Source organism: Perca flavescens, chromosome 11 (assembly GCF_004354835.1).
Source record: "Perca flavescens isolate YP-PL-M2 chromosome 11, PFLA_1.0, whole genome shotgun sequence".
NCBI classification, from domain to species: Eukaryota; Metazoa; Chordata; class Actinopteri; order Perciformes; family Percidae; genus Perca; species Perca flavescens.
In genome coordinates this window covers 2,071,090-2,088,589 of record NC_041341.1, presented here as the reverse complement: position 1 = coordinate 2,088,589, position 17,500 = coordinate 2,071,090, and the positions used below count along the sequence as shown (strand labels likewise).

The 17,500-nt window shown below is 44.6% G+C and overlaps 1 protein-coding gene across 1 annotated transcript in view; it reads right to left on the bottom strand.

Annotated features, from left to right (window-relative positions):
* Nucleotides 1-17,500, bottom strand: part of LOC114564388 (abl interactor 2) — a 69,687-nt gene that overhangs the window by 48,735 nt on the left and 3,452 nt on the right. The gene's annotated exons all lie outside the window — the stretch shown is intronic.

Sequence of the window (17,500 nt, the reverse complement as noted above, 5' to 3'; positions counted from 1 at the left end):
ACACACACACACACACACACACACACACACACACACACAGTTACAGAAGCACTCTAACCCAGAACTAGGAATCTTTTCAGTCCCATCTTTCTTCCTCTGTCCATCTCTCTTCGCTCTCCTCATCAAATCCTCATTACATCTCTTTATTTTCTCTCTCTCTCTCTTTATTTTTCCCAGCAGCCATCTGATGTCCTGTTAGCGTTGACCTAGTTGGAGGGCTGCCTCCTCTGGCCCGAGGGCAGGGCACAGCCACACACACACACACACACACACACACACACACACACACACACACACACACACACACACACACACACACACACACACACACACACACACACACACACACACACACACACACACACACTTTTTTTCTCCAAATCCAGCTAAATGCATGAGGTTCATGTACATAAATCAAATCAGATCTGCGTGTAATCATATGTACGCTCCGATTCCTCTGACCTCTTTTTTTAATGAAGACAGACCAACAGTCACATTCCTGCTGTTATGTATGTAATGTATTATTCGTTTTGGAGAAAATGTGAACAAGCGGACCACATCGGCGTGGAAACTGAAGTTGGCGTCGGCAAAATATACCGTGAAATTACCACATTTTAATAAATAATGTGAATACAGAAAAAATGCAGGATCCTCCTCTCCTAAAAACGACTCAGTTTGAGGGGGAAAGGGGGAATGAGAGGGGGAAACGCCAGAGCAGGGGGAATGACAGGGGGAAAGGGGGAATGAGAGGGGAAACGCCAGAGCAGGGGGGAATGACAGGGGGAAAGGGGGAATGAGAGGGGGAAACGCCAGAGCTGGGGGAATGACAGGGGAAAGGGGGAATGAGAGGGGGAAACGCCAGAGCAGGGGGAATGACAGGGGGAAAGGGGGAATGAGAAGGGGGAAAGGCCAGAGCAGGAGGAATAAGAGGGGGGAATGAGAGGGGGAAACTCCAGAGCAGGGGGAATGAGAGAGGGGAATTGCCAGAGCAGGGGGAATGAGAGAGGGGAATGAGAGAGGGGAATGAGAGGGGGAAACTCCAGAGCAAGGGGAATGAGAGATGGGAATCGCCAGAGCAGGGGGAATCAGAGGGGGAAACGCCAGAGCAGGGGGAATGAGAGAGGGGAAACGCCAGAGCAGGGGAAATGAGAGAGGGGAATGAGAGAGGGAATGAGAGGGAAACTCCAGAGCAAGGGGAATGAGAGATGGGAATCGCCAGAGCAGGGGGAATCAGAGGGGAAACGCCAGAGCAGGGGGAATCAGAGGGGGAAACGCCAGAGCAGGGGAAATGAGAGAGGGGAATGAGAGGGGGAAACGCCAGAGCAGGGGGAATGAGAGGGGGGAAACGTAGCAGTGTAAATGTAGCTCGAGCAGGTTTTCTAGCAGCTGGTCCTGGTTATCTCTCAGCAGAGCTCGTTGTAATGTAACTCAAACTCCTGCTGCTCATTGGAAACACATGGTACCACTACAGGAGGTGTGTGTGTGTGTGTGTGTGTGTGTGTGTGTGTGTGTGTGTGTGTCAGCCTCCACCTTCAGCGCCAGTGCCAGGAACAGCTCCTGCGGGGGCGAAACAAGCCGAGCGTTTTTTTTGTTGGAAAAGACGGGGCTTGTTGTTGTTTTTGTTTTTAGAAGCTCGGGCAGTTTTCAGAACCTGAGCGAGATCACAAAAATCATTTCACAGTTTTAAAAAAGCTAAAATAGTTTGCTCACTCACTGGAGTTAAGTCAGCAGTGTTATTGTCATTGTACCAACGCACTCTTAGTCTACCTGCTTCGACAAAAAAAACAGCTGAGCAACAACGATTCATCGATAAGTCAGTTGAGGAAAGGGCTTTGGGACTTTCTACTTTTCACGAAATAACCCTTTTCTCTCTCGTTCGGAGATCCATCCTCAGGCTACAAGTAGCTGCTTAGTAGGGCTGTGCAATTAATCGCAATTTAATCGTGATTATGATTTCGGCTCCCAATGATCACAAAAACAATTATTAGTTATAAGTAAACTCTTTTTTTCTCTTGTGTGTTCTGAATGAAAAAATAAAGTTTAAATAGGACAAATATTAAGGTAAATTTCACAGTTGGGTTTGTTTTGTTTTTTACTGATGATTTATGTAACTTTTTCCGCTGTTTTTTTTAAGTTCAATAACTACAAAATCTTTCCAGAAGTCAACGAGTAATCGTGTTCATACACGCCCACTTTCTTAAGCTTTTTCATGCTGAATGACTTATTTCCAAGAAACCTACGAGCACATCTCTGGTAAACACGAGAATTAAAGTGGTGCTTTTAGCACGACTCTTTGAGGAGAAACTCCGATTTACAGATCTGTCGATTAAATCAACTAATCCCATAGCCCCCCTGCCCCCCCTCCATTTTTCATCTGAATCTTGTTTTGTTCTACTTGTTTTGTTATGTTTTTAATCTACCCTGCCCTGTAAAGCGACTTTGAGTCCATGAAAAGCGCTATATAAATTCAATTTATTATTATTATTATTATTAATCGATTAGTCGGTACAGTTGAACGAGTGTTAGTCGACTAAGAAGTTCTTCAATCAAGCACAGCCCTAGTCTACGCTGTATACAGCGGAGGTACACATTATCGTTGAGTTTAGGAAACGTGACACACGGGTTGGGTTTAGGAGAAGAAGAACCAGTTGGGTTTAAGACCGGTTGAGTTTAGGAGAAGAAGAACCAGTTGGGTTTAGGAGAAGAACCAGTTGGGTTTAGGAGAAGAACCAGTTGGGTTTAGGACCGATTGGGTTTAGGAGAAAAAGAACCGGCTGGGTTTAGGACCGATTGGGTTTAGGAGAAAAAGAACCAGTTGGGTTTAGGACCGGTTGGGTTTAGGAGAAGAAGAACCGGTTGGGTTTAGGAGAAGAACCAGTTGGGTTTAGGACCGATTGGGTTTAGGAGAAGAAGAACCGGTTGGGTTTAGGACCGATTGGGTTTAGGAGAAGAAGAACCAGTTGGGTTTAGGAGAAGAACCAGTTGGGTTTAGGAGAAGAAGAACCAGTTGGGTTTAGGAGAAGAAGAACCAGTTGGGTTTAGGAGAAGAAGAACCAGTTGGGTTTAGGAGAAGAACCAGTTGGGTTTAGGACCGATTGGGTTTAGGAGAAGAACCAGTTGGGTTTAGGAGAAGAACCAGTTGGGTTTAGGACTGATTGGGTTTAGGAGCAGAAGAACCAGTTGGGTTTAGGAGAAGAACCAGTTGGGTTTAGGACCGATTGGGTTTAGGAGAAGAACCAGTTGGGTTTAGGACCAATTGGGTTTAGGAGGAGAAGAAGAACCAGTTGGGTTTAGGAGAAGAAGAACTGGCCGGTAGCCTAGAAATCTAGACGCCACCCCTGGTGGCAGCAAATGTAATCTGCAGCCGGGGTCAGTCTAGCAACTCTCCGTTGGCTTTGCGAGCTGGAAAAACCAAGCTCTGGTCAGGCCAATCACATCGTGTATAGAGCCGGTGGGCGGGGCTTATTGCTGGTGAACAGAGGTCTTCTGGAAGACTTGGAGTTCAGCTTTTCTTTGAGAAAAGAACAAAGAACGGCACCAAAGTCATTCTTAAAAAAGGGAAGATGTGTTCAGAGTTTAAAGTTTAATCTACCAGCTATGGTTGCTCTGATTGGTTGTAGCGCTATCCTATCGTGTGCAGAGGGAATTTGAAAGACAACCGTTGGTCCCGCCCCCTCGGATTGAGCCCTGACCAATGGGGAGTTCCCCCAGACTCAACATCTGGATGTGGGTCTGGGCTTGTCAGGCTACCGGTTGGGTTTTAGGAAAAGAAGCGTAAATTCACACGCAATCGCAAGGTAATGTAAGTCAATGGAGGCCAAACGTTGATAATCACGCTGAAAAAGCGAGTGTGCGTCTTGATAACACGGCAATAATGGCATACGAATTGGCGTGTCACACATATACGCCACTTTGTGACATCAGTCTGCTCTCTGTTATGAATTATTATTATTATAATAAAGTAGGGCTGCTCCCGCTTAGTCGATTAGTCGATCGTTTTGGTCTTAGTCTTTTTAGATCTCTTTAGTCCATTAGTTCATGCTGAATGACTTATTTCCAAGAAACGTACGAGCACATCTCTGGTAAACACAAGAATTAAAGTGGTGCTTTTAGCACGACTCCTTGCGGAGAAACTCATATTTACAGATCTGTCGATTAAATCAACTAATCGATTAGTCGATACAGTTGAATATGTGTTAGTCGACTAAGAATTTCTTCAATCGAGCACAGCCCTATAATAAAGTTGTTTTGTTTTTGAAAAAGTTATTTATCTCTTTAGTTTGTTTTGTATCTTAAATTTCTCTTTTAAGCTTTCGGTCGACCCCCCTTTTAAAATGACCTCTATAAATAAATACATTTGACTTGACTACTGCCATCACAATAACCTGAGATAATCACACAACTATTCACATATTTTAGCTCACAAAATGAACCAGATTTGGGGGGTTTCCTCTGCTCATATTACTTTCTATGTCTGAAATGCATCGTGCAGATCAGCTGATTTTGAGCATTTCATTTCCCTCAGGAGGCTAGCTGCTACATTAAGTAGTACAGTATGGTCAAATGTAATGTACCCGCGAGGGAACTGTCCTTGTAAGGTAAAAGCAGTGGCCGTGTGTGTTTAGACGAGAGGTTCAGGGAAGAGGGGAGCACTTCTCAAGAGTTGTGAGGTAAACCTTACTGTCACACACACACACACACACACACACACACACATACACACACACACACACCTCTCTGTCACCAGGATTGGGTACCGAAACCAGGCGACAACACAGCACCGGCTCCTAAACGGACCGCACACACAGAAACTCACACATACAGACACTCACACTCGCACACACACACACACGCACACACACACACACAAACAAAGGAACAGACACACACAGAAAAACATAAAGACACATACACACACACTCAGGTTTGTCTCAATATCTTTGTGGGGACCCGTCATTGACATAATGCATTCCCTAGCCCCTTACCCTCACCTTAACCATCACAACTAAATGTCTAACCTTAACCCTTACCCTAACCTTAACCATCACAACTAAATGCCTAACCTTAACCCTTACCCTAACCTTAACCATCACAACTAAATGTCTAACCTTAACCCTTACCCTAACCTTAACCATCACAACTAAATGCCTAACCTTAACCCTTACCCTCACCTTAACCATCACAACTAAATGCCTAACCTTAACCCTAACCCTAACCTTAACCATCACAACTAAATGCCTAACCTTAACCCTAACCCTAACCTTAACCATCACAACTAAATACCTAACCTTAACCCTTACCCTAACCTTAACCATCACAACTAAATGCCTAACCTTAACCCTTACCCTAACCTTAACCATCACAACTAAATGCCTAACCTTAACCCTTACCCTAACCTTAACCATCACAACTAAATGCCTAACCTTAACCCTTACCCTAACCTTAACCATCACAACTAAATACCTAACCTTAACCCTTAACCATCACAACTAAATGCCTAACCTTAACCCTTACCCTCACCCTAACCATAACCTAATTCTATCCCTAATCCTAAAACCAAGTCTTAACCCTCAAACAGCCCTTTAACCTTGTGAGGTCCAGCATTTTGGTCCCCACAAAGCTGTCGGGACCCCACAAGTATAGTGGACTCACGGTTTTTGGACCCCGCGAATATAGTTAAACAAGAACACACATACACACTTTGTATTTTTGACTACAATGTAAAATTAGGAAAATCCGAAACAAACTTTTCAACACATCGTGTTTGCTCGAGTGTGGATGTTTATTCGTGACCTCGAGAGAACATTTAGTGCGATTAAAAATTTAAGGTTCACTTTTCTTGGATAAGCATAAAAATATGACTAATCGACTAAAGAAATCTTAGTCGACTAAGACCAAAACGACCGATTAGTCGACTAATCCACTAAGAAGTGGCAGCCCTTGAACGCACCGCACAAGCCTCACTTTCACCAGCGTGCTTCTGTCTGAATGAACTGCCCCGCTGGCCAAAAATGTTGGTGTTGGTATTCAGAATTGGAGCAGAAACTCAAAAAACTGAAATAGGAATTTTCCCTTTGATTAAGACATGTTTAAATTACATTGATAGATAGGGTTGGGTATCGTTTGGTTTTTTTTCGATTCCGGTGCTAAATCGATACTTTTAAAAACGGTGCCGGTGCCTAAACGGTGCCTGAACCGGTACTTTTCAATAAAGTTAAAAAAAAAAAAAAGAAGAAAATAAGGGTAGTAAACAACAGTCAGTGACTTGTTTATTGCTAAGGCCATGGTCAAAATTAAAGATTTAATAACGTAATAACAATAACAATAACTTATTTCACCAGTAAATTGCTGTTGAACCCCAGATGGGAAAAGGGTATTTTACAATTACTGTCACTCTGTTTTAAGTGAATCTGTGTTGTTTAATTCCGACAATGACAGCTGCAAGTGAATGCACCGTCTGTGTTGTTTAATTCCGACAACGGCAGCTGCGAGTGAACGCACCGTCTGTGTTGTTTAATTCCGACCATATAAACATACTGTATATCTATGAATTGTTACATCCCGCTGTAGAAGTCCTCCACAGTGAAATACAGTCACACTTTACACTGTTTAACGTTAGCTGTCAGCATTTTAACCGTGATTAATCCAGCTGCTAGCTAAAGGTAGGCTAACGTTACATGCTGTCAGGTGAAGTGTAAAGTCAGGCACCGAAATGAGGCACCGAAACTTTCGTTCTTATTCGGTCTCGTTACTACCGTTTACGTCGGCACCGGTTCCCTATTGGCACCGAGTTTCGGTACCCAACCCTATTGATAGATACTGCAGTATCCAAAAAAAGCCAAAATCTCCTGGTTACACCGGCTACGCTGCAACCACAGTTTCTGAAAGTCTTCACCCTGGCAGGAGTTTCCTAAAAAAGTTCGGTTTCAGTGACCTGATGAATCTTAGATTTTGGATATCGTAATATATGTAATGGACCTTTTTCACGGCAGACATGTTGACTTGTCATAGTAGGAAAAGCACAGCTGAGATTGATAACCTTAACAATGGCTCAGTTCCCATTAAGATATTTCAGTGAGTCAGCATGAACAATACCAGGGTCTCTCCTAAGTGGAATACAGCCATCAGTAATGGTTTAATACCAGGGTCTCTCCTAAGTGGAATGCAGCCATCAGTAATGGTTTAATACCAGGGTCTCTCCTAAGTGGAATGCAGCCATCAGTAATGGTTTAATACCAGGGCCTCTCCTAAGTGGAATGCAGCCATCAGTAATGGTTTAATACCAGGACCTCTCCTAAGTGGAATGCAGCCATCAGTAATGGTTTAATACCAGGGTCTCTCCTAAGTGGAATGCAGCCATCAGTAATGGTTTAATACCAGGGCCTCTCCTAAGTGGAATGCAGCCATCAGTAATGGTTTAATACCAGGACCTCTCCTAAGTGGAATGCAGCCATCAGTAATGGTTTTGAATACACCTGTGCTTTTACTACTATGACATGTCAACATGTCTGCCGTGAAAAAGGTCTATATAACTTAAGTGTCTTTTCCTGGTTTTAAAGGCTGCATTACAGTAAAGTGATGTAATTTTCTGAACTTACCAGACTGTAACTGTTCTATTATTTGCTTTTCCCCACTTAGTCATTATATCCACATTACTGATGATTATTCATCAACAATCTCATTGTGTAAATATTAGGGATGCACCGAAATGAAAATTCTTGTCCGAAACCGAAAAAGAGGAAACCAAGACAGAAAACCGAAACAAATTATGCCAATTATTAGTACCATTGCATTTATGGCTATGACTGTGCACTAACTTTACTAAAATCAAGGCATTGCAATTGTATAAATTAATATTAAAAAGTTTCAAAGAATAAATCAATTACAAATTATGCACATTTATTTATTTAGCACACTGCAACAATGCACAGTAGCCTATAAAATAAAATTTAAACTTAAATCTTTAACTTGACCCTACTCCTGTGTACATTAAATAATAATGTACAGGCCTACTGGCCTGCAGAAAGGTTTTACAATTAAATGTTCTATCATGAACAAACAAAACAAAGTGCATTTAGGTCAAGTGCATTTTAAATTTTTCTCTGTACTACTACAAGAAAGTGCATTCAGAACAAGTGCAACTGCTTAAAGATACAACAATATTTTCTCTGTAGGCCTTCAACATAATAGTGCATCAAAATAAAGACTGCCATAGCCCATATGTTGAACTTATACTGTAGAACTTTAACAACAACAAATGCACCAAGAATTGCTCAATTGCAGATTTGCAAAGTAGATAATACATATTTAAAACACAAGACAAGCCCATTTTACTTCTTGAGGTAAAGTGGCCTGTTTTTCTTAATGAAGAGTAGCTTCTCTGCTTTATCACAGTAAAGTCTGTTTACATGCTATCTCAGCTAGCGGTTTGCCGAATTAGCTGTTAGCTAAACTAACGTTAGCTTAACTGTGGAGGCTGACGGCAGACCATTACAATCAGCTAGCGGTTAGCCAAATTAACCGTTAGCTAAACTAACGTTAGCTTCCCGGTGGAGGCTAATGGCAGCCCGCTATAATCACCTAGCGGTCCGCCGAATTAGATATTAGCTAAACTAACGTTAGCTGGAGGCTAGCGTGGGAACAGATCAGGAAGTGTTGTGAATCCTCGTACCACAGCGGAACGGATCGTGCAGGTGGAACGGATCAGGTAATGACACACGTTCAGGTTGCGTCATCACAACATTTCGGCTGTATTGTTTCGGTGATAAAAGTATTTCGTCAGAAAACCGAAAATGCCATTTTGGGCCATTTTTGTCCGAAAATTTTCGGTGGCCGAATATTCGGTGCATCCCTAGAAAATATTTGGTGAAAGCACCGATAGTCAACACTACAATATCGTTGCGGTATCGATATCGAGGTATTTGGTCAAAAATATCATGATATTTGATTTTCTCCATATCGCCCAACCCTATCTCCCCCATATACAGTACAGGCCAAAAGTTTGGACACACCTTCTCATTCAATGCGTTTCCTTTTTATTTTCATGACTATTTACATTGTAGATTCTCACTGAAGGCATCAAAACTATGAATGAACACATATGGAATTATGTACTTAACAAAAAAGTGTGAAATAACTGAAAACATGTCTTATATTTTAGATTCTTCAAAGTAGCCACCCTTTGCTTTTTTATTAATAAGGGAAATAATTCCACTAATGAACCCTGACAAAGCACACCTGTGAAGGTAAAACCATTTCAGGTGACTACCTCATGAAGCTCATTGAGAGAACACCAAGGGTTTGCAGAGTTATCAAAAAAAGCAAAGGGGGCTACTTTGAAGAATCTAAAATATAAGACATGTTTTCAGTTATTTCACACTTTTTTGTTAAGTACATAATTCCATATGTGTTCATTCATAGTTTTGATGCCTTCAGTGAGAATCTACAATGTAAATAGTAGAGATGGTCCGATACCACTTTTTTGCTTCCCGATACCGATTCCGATACCTGAACTTGCGTATCGGCCGATACCGAGTACCGATCCGATACCAGCGGGTCATATATTTTATTATGTTTTAACAACTGTATACTACTATCCCTGTATGGATGTGATATGATTTCTATCTTTGTTGTTGGTCTGGCTCAGGTTAAACTCTTTGTAAAACATGAACAAAGACAAACAATGAATGTCGTAGAACTTTCTTTTATTCTCCAGTTTGACAGTCGGTTATAATGGAAAAAGAACATAAATAAACTACTTTTAACGTAGATTTTCTTTAGGGCTTTATTACGTGGTATCGGATCGGTGCATAAACTCCAGTACTTCCAGATACTGATACCAGCGTTTTAGGCAGTATCGGAGCCGATACCGATACTGGTATCGGTATCGGAACATCTCTAGTAAATAGTCATGAAAATAAAAAGTAAACTCATTGAATGAGAAGGGGTGTCCAAACTTTTGGCCTGTACTGTACATTTGGCGTCTCTTTAACGATCTGAGCGCACTGCGTGAAGCGCCTGGCGCAGGTGCGTTTAGGGCGCGTCCAAATCCACTTTTTGTTAGTTTGACGGTAGGGTTGTGCCGATGGACGATATCTTCGTCCATCGTGATGGCTGGCCGACATGGTCAAACACACTAATCCTAGTCGCGGGCGCTGGATGGTCTTAAACTAACAAAGACACAAAGACAGGACATAGGGCTCCTTAAGTGGAAGCTACTTTTTCCCCCCTTTACGTGAAACCTATTTGTGAAAAAGACCATCGCTTTGAGCAGACTGCTGATCGGCTGTAGTGATACATTCTCTCTCTCTCTCCCTGTCGGCTGTAGCTCGCTCTACCTTCTAGTAACGCTGGACACAGTGGTCTCGAGTGAGAGAGAAAAAAGCTTTAAAAGTGGAACGCTATCACACTTTCCTTTCTCCCCTCATCGGACTAAGTTTGCCGACACTACTGTATGTGTGCGTGCATCAATAAGTCAGTCTGAGGTTCTGTAGGTACGGGACGATGTCATACAGGATTTATGAATGTACGTTAGCAACAGTAGGCTAATTCACGAGGGTGCTAGTTTATGCGTGAGCTAATATTGCGCATCTGTTCATGCGTTATTCAGTGCAAACATAACCATGAATGTAGTTTAAACTCAGTAATGACGGTATGTTAGGTTATTACTGTCGCTCTGTTGAAGGCAAACGTACCACTGTACTGTCGCTACGCAGATCAGGACATCTGATTGATTTTACTGCACTGTACTTAAGTGAAAGTAGGTCAAGTTGTAAAACCTACCAGCAGGGCACCATTTACAGAGGCAATTTACATGCATCTCTAAAGTGTTGGCCCATAGTATTAGAAAAAAATATTTATAATATCGATATAATATCGATATATCGCCCAGCTGTAGTTGTACTTAGTGTCTTCATTAATTCATAGCTGTGTTTTGGGCTTAACATGCAATAAACCAATCAGAGATCATCTTCCATTCCCTTTAAAAGCCAGGCACATTTGGACGTTAGCTTAGCTTAGCGCCACCCAAGACAATTGGGATTGGTTTAAAGAAATGTGAACAACCCAGAGAGTTTTTAGTTCTCCTATCCCATAATGCATCTGTGGTGTAGCCAGACCTTCCTCCACAGCGATTTGGAGACAGAGCTGGCTACACAAGACCTCACATCGCGCGTAGTATAAATCAATAAATCCCTTTTAAAATCCCGAAGTATCTGATCAGAACAGCGAACAGAATGACCTCTCTCGTCCAGGCATCCATTGCCTCGGTACTGAGCTTATAATATCGATAAGAACAATATCATTAATAGCGTAACGAAGAGCAGCTGCCCAGCTTTAAGTAAATCTCCACAGATGTAACCCCCGACAGTGTCTGATAGCCCAGGAGCTGGGCCAAACAGGGACAAGCGGGGCTTAACGCGGGTCAACCCTGAATCCAAATATTTAGCCCATGAAAACAAGATCAACAGCTCAACTGTTGGATTATGTAATGGCTCACATCATCTGCTGGCAGCGGGAATGTAGGCCATCCAGTCGGCACAGAGTTAGCCCTGTTAGGCCCGGTTTGGACATGTAATATGAAGCAGGCTAATGAGCTAGAGAAGAGAGTTTGTGCTGTGATTTGATGAGAGGAGAAAAGTTATTTCTCACACAGAGACAGAAATAGAGTTAGGAGTGAGAGTGAAAGAAAAGTTTAGGATTTTGAGATGGTTACACATGCTTTTATCACAACTCGCCTGGATTACTGTAATGCTTTATATTAGGGCTGGGCAATCTATCGAGGTTACATCGATATCGTGATATGAGACTAGATATAGTCTTAGATTTTGAATATCGTAATATGCTAAGTGTTTCCTGGTTTTAAAAGGGCTGCATTACAGTAAAGTGATGCCATTTTCTGAACTTACCAGACTGCTCTAGCTGTTCTAATATTTACCTTTACCCACTTAGTCATTAAATCATTTCTGGAGATTATTTATGAAAAATGTCATCTCATCATCTAGGTATTTGGTCAAGAATATCGTGATATTTGATGTTCTCTAGATCGCCCAGCCCTAGTTTATATGTAGGCGATAGCCAGGCCTCCCTCTCCAGATTACAAATGGTTCAAAATGCTGCCGCTCGACTCCTTAAGCCTGGTTCACACGGCAGGATAATTAGGCCAATTTTAGCCCCGATTCACCCCTCCCGACAATCCTAAGGATGCTCCGATTATCGTAAAATAATCTGATCAGATATTCCTGCCGTGCGTGGTGTGTTAAGTGCTCTCGTCTGCTCGGAAGGACCTCGGGACCTCTCCCATCTCAAATCGGGGATATCATATCATCCAACATGTTGGATTTATTTGGCCCGATTTCTCCTTGTGTGTGGGGTGTCCCCCCCCGGGGACAAACAAGCACGCAGCCTGTGTACAATAAATAAAGTCGATGGGCATAACTACACATCCACAACTGCAGTCCACCAGAGTACATGGAAACGAATATACGAACGTTTATTTCAACGGTAATTTGGCCACTGCATCCTCTTCGTCCGCAATGATTGTTTTACTCTGAAGTCACGTTTGATCTCGAGGGATTTTGCGAGATTTCCCGTGAATGACCCGGAAATGCTCGGGAGTCAAATCGGTTCGTGTGTGATGTGTTGATGTTGCCGTGTGCTGCGCACCACACACTTTACCACCAAAACTGTTAGACCCGTGATTTTTTTATCGCCGTGTGTGGGGTCTCAGGATTGGAAAATCGGCCGACAATTTTAAAATCGTCCCCTGTGAACCAGGCTTTACCTGAACTCGTAAACAAGAGCACGTTACACCTGTTCTCGCCTCTCTTCATTGGCTATACCGGTTTCCTTTAGAATACATTTTAAGATTCTGTTGTTCGTTTTTAAAGTGCTCATATTGTTCTCATTTTCAGGTTCATAATGGTATTTAGAGGTTGTACCAGAATATGATTTAGCCTAATTTAAAAAAAAAAAAAACACCATATTTTAGTTGTACTGCACATTGCTGCAGCTCCTCTTTTCACCCTGGGTTCAGGTCTCTGTTTTAGCTACAGAGTGAGACCTCTCACTGCTGTAACATCTTTGTTGGCAGTCGCACATGCTCAGTAGCTAGGTAAGGACAACATGAGCTAGCTAGCTGGTTGTTTCTCCAACTTCAGTGAGTACAAGGCGGGATTAGCCGGGAGACTTCTTCTAAAGGAGGGTGCACTTCACACTTTGCGTGGAATACCTGCAGAACAGGGACATGCAGTGTTTTTTTAGTAGTGGGGGGACGGTTAAAAGTAGCGCTTAGTTTAGTGTGAAAGGGCTCAGTGGACTACATCTCTCGTCAGTGGACTACATCTCTCGTCAGTGGACTACAGCTCTCGTCAGTGGACTACAGCTCTCGTCAGTGGACTACAGCTCTCGTCAGTGGACTACAGCTCTCGTCAGTGGATTACAGCTCTCGTCAGTGAACTACAGCTCTCGTAAATGAACTACAGCTCTCGTAAATGAACTACAGCTCTCGTAAGGGAACTACAGCTCTCGTAAGGGAACTACAGCTCTCGTCAGTGAACTACAGCTCTCGTCAGTGAACTACAGCTCTCGTAAATGAACTACAGCTCTCGTAAGGGAACTACAGCTCTCGTCAGTGAACTACAGCTCTCGTCAGTGAACTACAGCTCTCGTCAGTGAACTACAGCTCTCAGTGAACTACAGCTCGTAAATGAACTACAGCTCTCGTAAAGGGAACTACAGCTCTCGTCAGTGAGCTCTCGTCAGTGGACTACAGCTCTCGTCAGTGGACTACAGCTCGTAAGTGGACTACAGCTCTCGTAAGGGAACTACAGCTCTCGTCAGTGAACTACAGCTCTCGTCAGGGAACTACAGCGCTCGTCAGTGGACTACAGCTCTCGTCAGTGGACTACAGCTCTCGTAAGGGAACTACAGCGCTCGTCAGTGGACTACAGCTCTCGTAAGTGGACTACAGCTCTCGTAAGGGAACTACAGCTCTCGTCAGGGAACTACAGCTCTCGTAAGTGGACTACAGCTCTCGTCAGGGAACTACAGCTCTCGTCAGGGAACTACAGCTCTCGTCAGGGAACTACAGCTCTCGTCAGGGAACTACAGCTCTCGTCAGTGGACTACAGCTCTCGTCAGTGGACTACAGCTCTCGTCAGTGGACTACAGCTCTCGTCAGTGGACTACAGCTCTCGTCAGTGGACTACAGCTCTCGTCAGTGGACTACAGCTCTCGTCAGTGGACTACAGCTCTCGTCAGTGGACTACAGCTGGACTACAGCTCTCGTCAGTGGATTACAGCTCTCGTCAGTGAACTACAGCTCTCGTAAATGAACTACAGCTCTCGTAAATGAACTACAGCTCTCGTAAGGGAACTACAGCTCTCGTAAGGGAACTACAGCTCTCGTCAGTGAACTACAGCTCTCGTCAGTGAACTACAGCTCTCGTAAATGAACTACAGCTCTCGTAAGGGAACTACAGCTCTCGTCAGTGAACTACAGCTCTCGTCAGTGAACTACAGCTCTCGTCAGTGAACTACAGCTCTCGTCAGTGAACTACAGCTCTCGTAAATGAACTACAGCTCTCGTAAGGGAACTACAGCTCTCGTCAGTGAGCTCTCGTCAGTGGACTACAGCTCTCGTCAGTGGACTACAGCTCTCGTAAGTGGACTACAGCTCTCGTAAGGGAACTACAGCTCTCGTCAGTGAACTACAGCTCTCGTCAGGGAACTACAGCGCTCGTCAGTGGACTACAGCTCTCGTCAGTGGACTACAGCTCTCGTAAGGGAACTACAGCGCTCGTCAGTGGACTACAGCTCTCGTAAGTGGACTACAGCTCTCGTAAGGGAACTACAGCTCTCGTCAGGGAACTACAGCTCTCGTAAGTGGACTACAGCTCTCGTCAGGGAACTACAGCTCTCGTCAGGGAACTACAGCTCTCGTCAGGGAACTACAGCTCTCGTCAGGGAACTACAGCTCTCGTCAGTGGACTACAGCTCTCGTCAGTGGACTACAGCTCTCGTCAGTGGACTACAGCTCTCGTCAGTGGACTACAGCTCTCGTCAGTGAACTACAGCTGTCGTAAGTGGACTACAGCTCTCGTCAGTGAACTACAGCTCTCGTCAGTGAACTACAGCTCTCGTAAATGAACTACAGCTCTCGTAAGGGAACTACAGCTCTCGTCAGTGAGCTCTCGTCAGTGGACTACAGCTCTCGTCAGTGGACTACAGCTCTCGTAAGTGGACTACAGCTCTCGTAAGGGAACTACAGCTCTCGTCAGTGAACTACAGCTCTCGTCAGGGAACTACAGCGCTCGTCAGTGGACTACAGCTCTCGTCAGTGGACTACAGCTCTCGTAAAGGGAACTACAGGCGCTCGTCAGTGGACTACAGCTCTCGTAAGTGGACTACAGCTCTCGTAAGGGAACTACAGCTCTCGTCAGGGAACTACAGCTCTCGTAAGTGGACTACAGCTCTCGTCAGGGAACTACAGCTCTCGTCAGGGAACTACAGCTCTCGTCAGGGAACTACAGCTCTCGTCAGGGAACTACAGCTCTCGTCAGGGAACTACAGCTCTCGTCAGTGGACTACAGCTCTCGTCAGTGGACTACAGCTCTCGTCAGTGGACTACAGCTCTCGTCAGTGGACTACAGCTCTCGTCAGTGGACTACAGCTCTCGTCAGTGAACTACAGCTGTCGTAAGTGGACTACAGCTCTCGTCAGTGAACTACAGCTCTCGTAAGTGGACTACAGCTCTCGTCAGTGGACTACAGCTCTCGTCAGTGAACTACAGCTCTCGTCAGGGAACTACAGCTCTCGTCAGTGAACTACAGCTCTCGTCAGTGAACTACAGCTCTCGTAAGTGGACTACAGCTCTCGTAAGGGAACTACAGCTCTCGTAAGTGGACTACAGCTCTCGTAAGGGAACTACAGCTCTCGTAAGGGAACTACAGCGAAGTACAGTGAACTACAGCTCTCGTCAGTGGACTACAGCTCTCGTCAGTGGACTACATCTCTCGTCAGTGGACTACAGCTCTCGTAAGTGGATTACAGCTCTCGTAAATGAACTACAGCTCTCGTAAGGGAACTACAGCTCTCGTAAGGGAACTACAGCTCTCGTCAGTGAACTACAGCTCTCGTCAGTGAACTACAGCTCTCGTCAGTGAACTACAGCTCTCGTAAGGGAACTACAGCTCTCGTAAGGGAACTACAGCTCTCGTAAGGGAACTACAGCTCTCGTCAGTGAACTACAGCTCTCGTAAATGAACTACAGCTCTCGTAAGGGAACTACAGCTCTCGTCAGTGAGCTCTCGTCAGTGGACTACAGCTCTCGTCAGTGGACTACAGCTCTCGTAAGTGGACTACAGCTCTCGTAAGGGAACTACAGCTCTCGTCAGTGAACTACAGCTCTCGTCAGGGAACTACAGCGCTCGTCAGTGGACTACAGCTCTCGTCAGTGGACTACAGCTCTCGTAAGGGAACTACAGCGCTCGTCAGTGGACTACAGCTCTCGTAAGTGGACTACAGCTCTCGTAAGGGAACTACAGCTCTCGTCAGGGAACTACAGCTCTCGTCAGGGAACTACAGCTCTCGTCAGGGAACTACAGCTCTCGTCAGGGAACTACAGCTCTCGTCAGGGAACTACAGCTCTCGTCAGTGGACTACAGCTCTCGTCAGTGGACTACAGCTCTCGTCAGTGGACTACAGCTCTCGTCAGTGGACTACAGCTCTCGTCAGTGAACTACAGCTCTCGTTAGGGAACTACAGCTGTCGTAAGTGGACTACAGCTCTCGTCAGTGAACTACAGCTCTCGTCAGGGAACTACAGCTCTCGTCAGTGAACTACAGCTCTCGTCAGTGAACTACAGCTCTCGTAAGTGGACTACAGCTCTCGTAAGGGAACTACAGCTCTCGTAAGTGGACTACAGCTCTCGTAAGGGAACTACAGCTCTCGTAAGGGAACTACAGCGAAGTACAGTGAACTACAGCTCTTGTCAGTGGACTACAGCTCTCGTCAGTGGACTACAGCTCTCGTAAGTGGATTACAGCTCTCGTAAATGAACTACAGCTCTCGTAAGGGAACTACAGCTCTCGTAAGGGAACTACAGCTCTCGTAAGGGAACTACAGCTCTCGTCAGTGAACTACAGCTCTCGTCAGTGAACTACAGCTCTCGTAAATGAACTACAGCTCTCGTAAGGGAACTACAGCTCTCGTAAGGGAACTACAGCTCTCGTAAGGGAACTACAGCTCTCGTAAGGGAACTACAGCTCTCGTCAGTGAACTACAGCTCTCGTAAATGAACTACAGCTCTCGTAAGGGAACTACAGCTCTCGTCAGTGAGCTCTCGTCAGTGGACTACAGCTCTCGTCAGTGGACTACAGCTATCGTCAGTGGACTACAGCTCTCGTAAGTGGACTACAGCTCTCGTAAGGGAACTACAGCTCTCGTCAGTGGACTACAGCTCTCGTAAGTGGACTACAGCTCTCGTCAGTGAACTACAGCT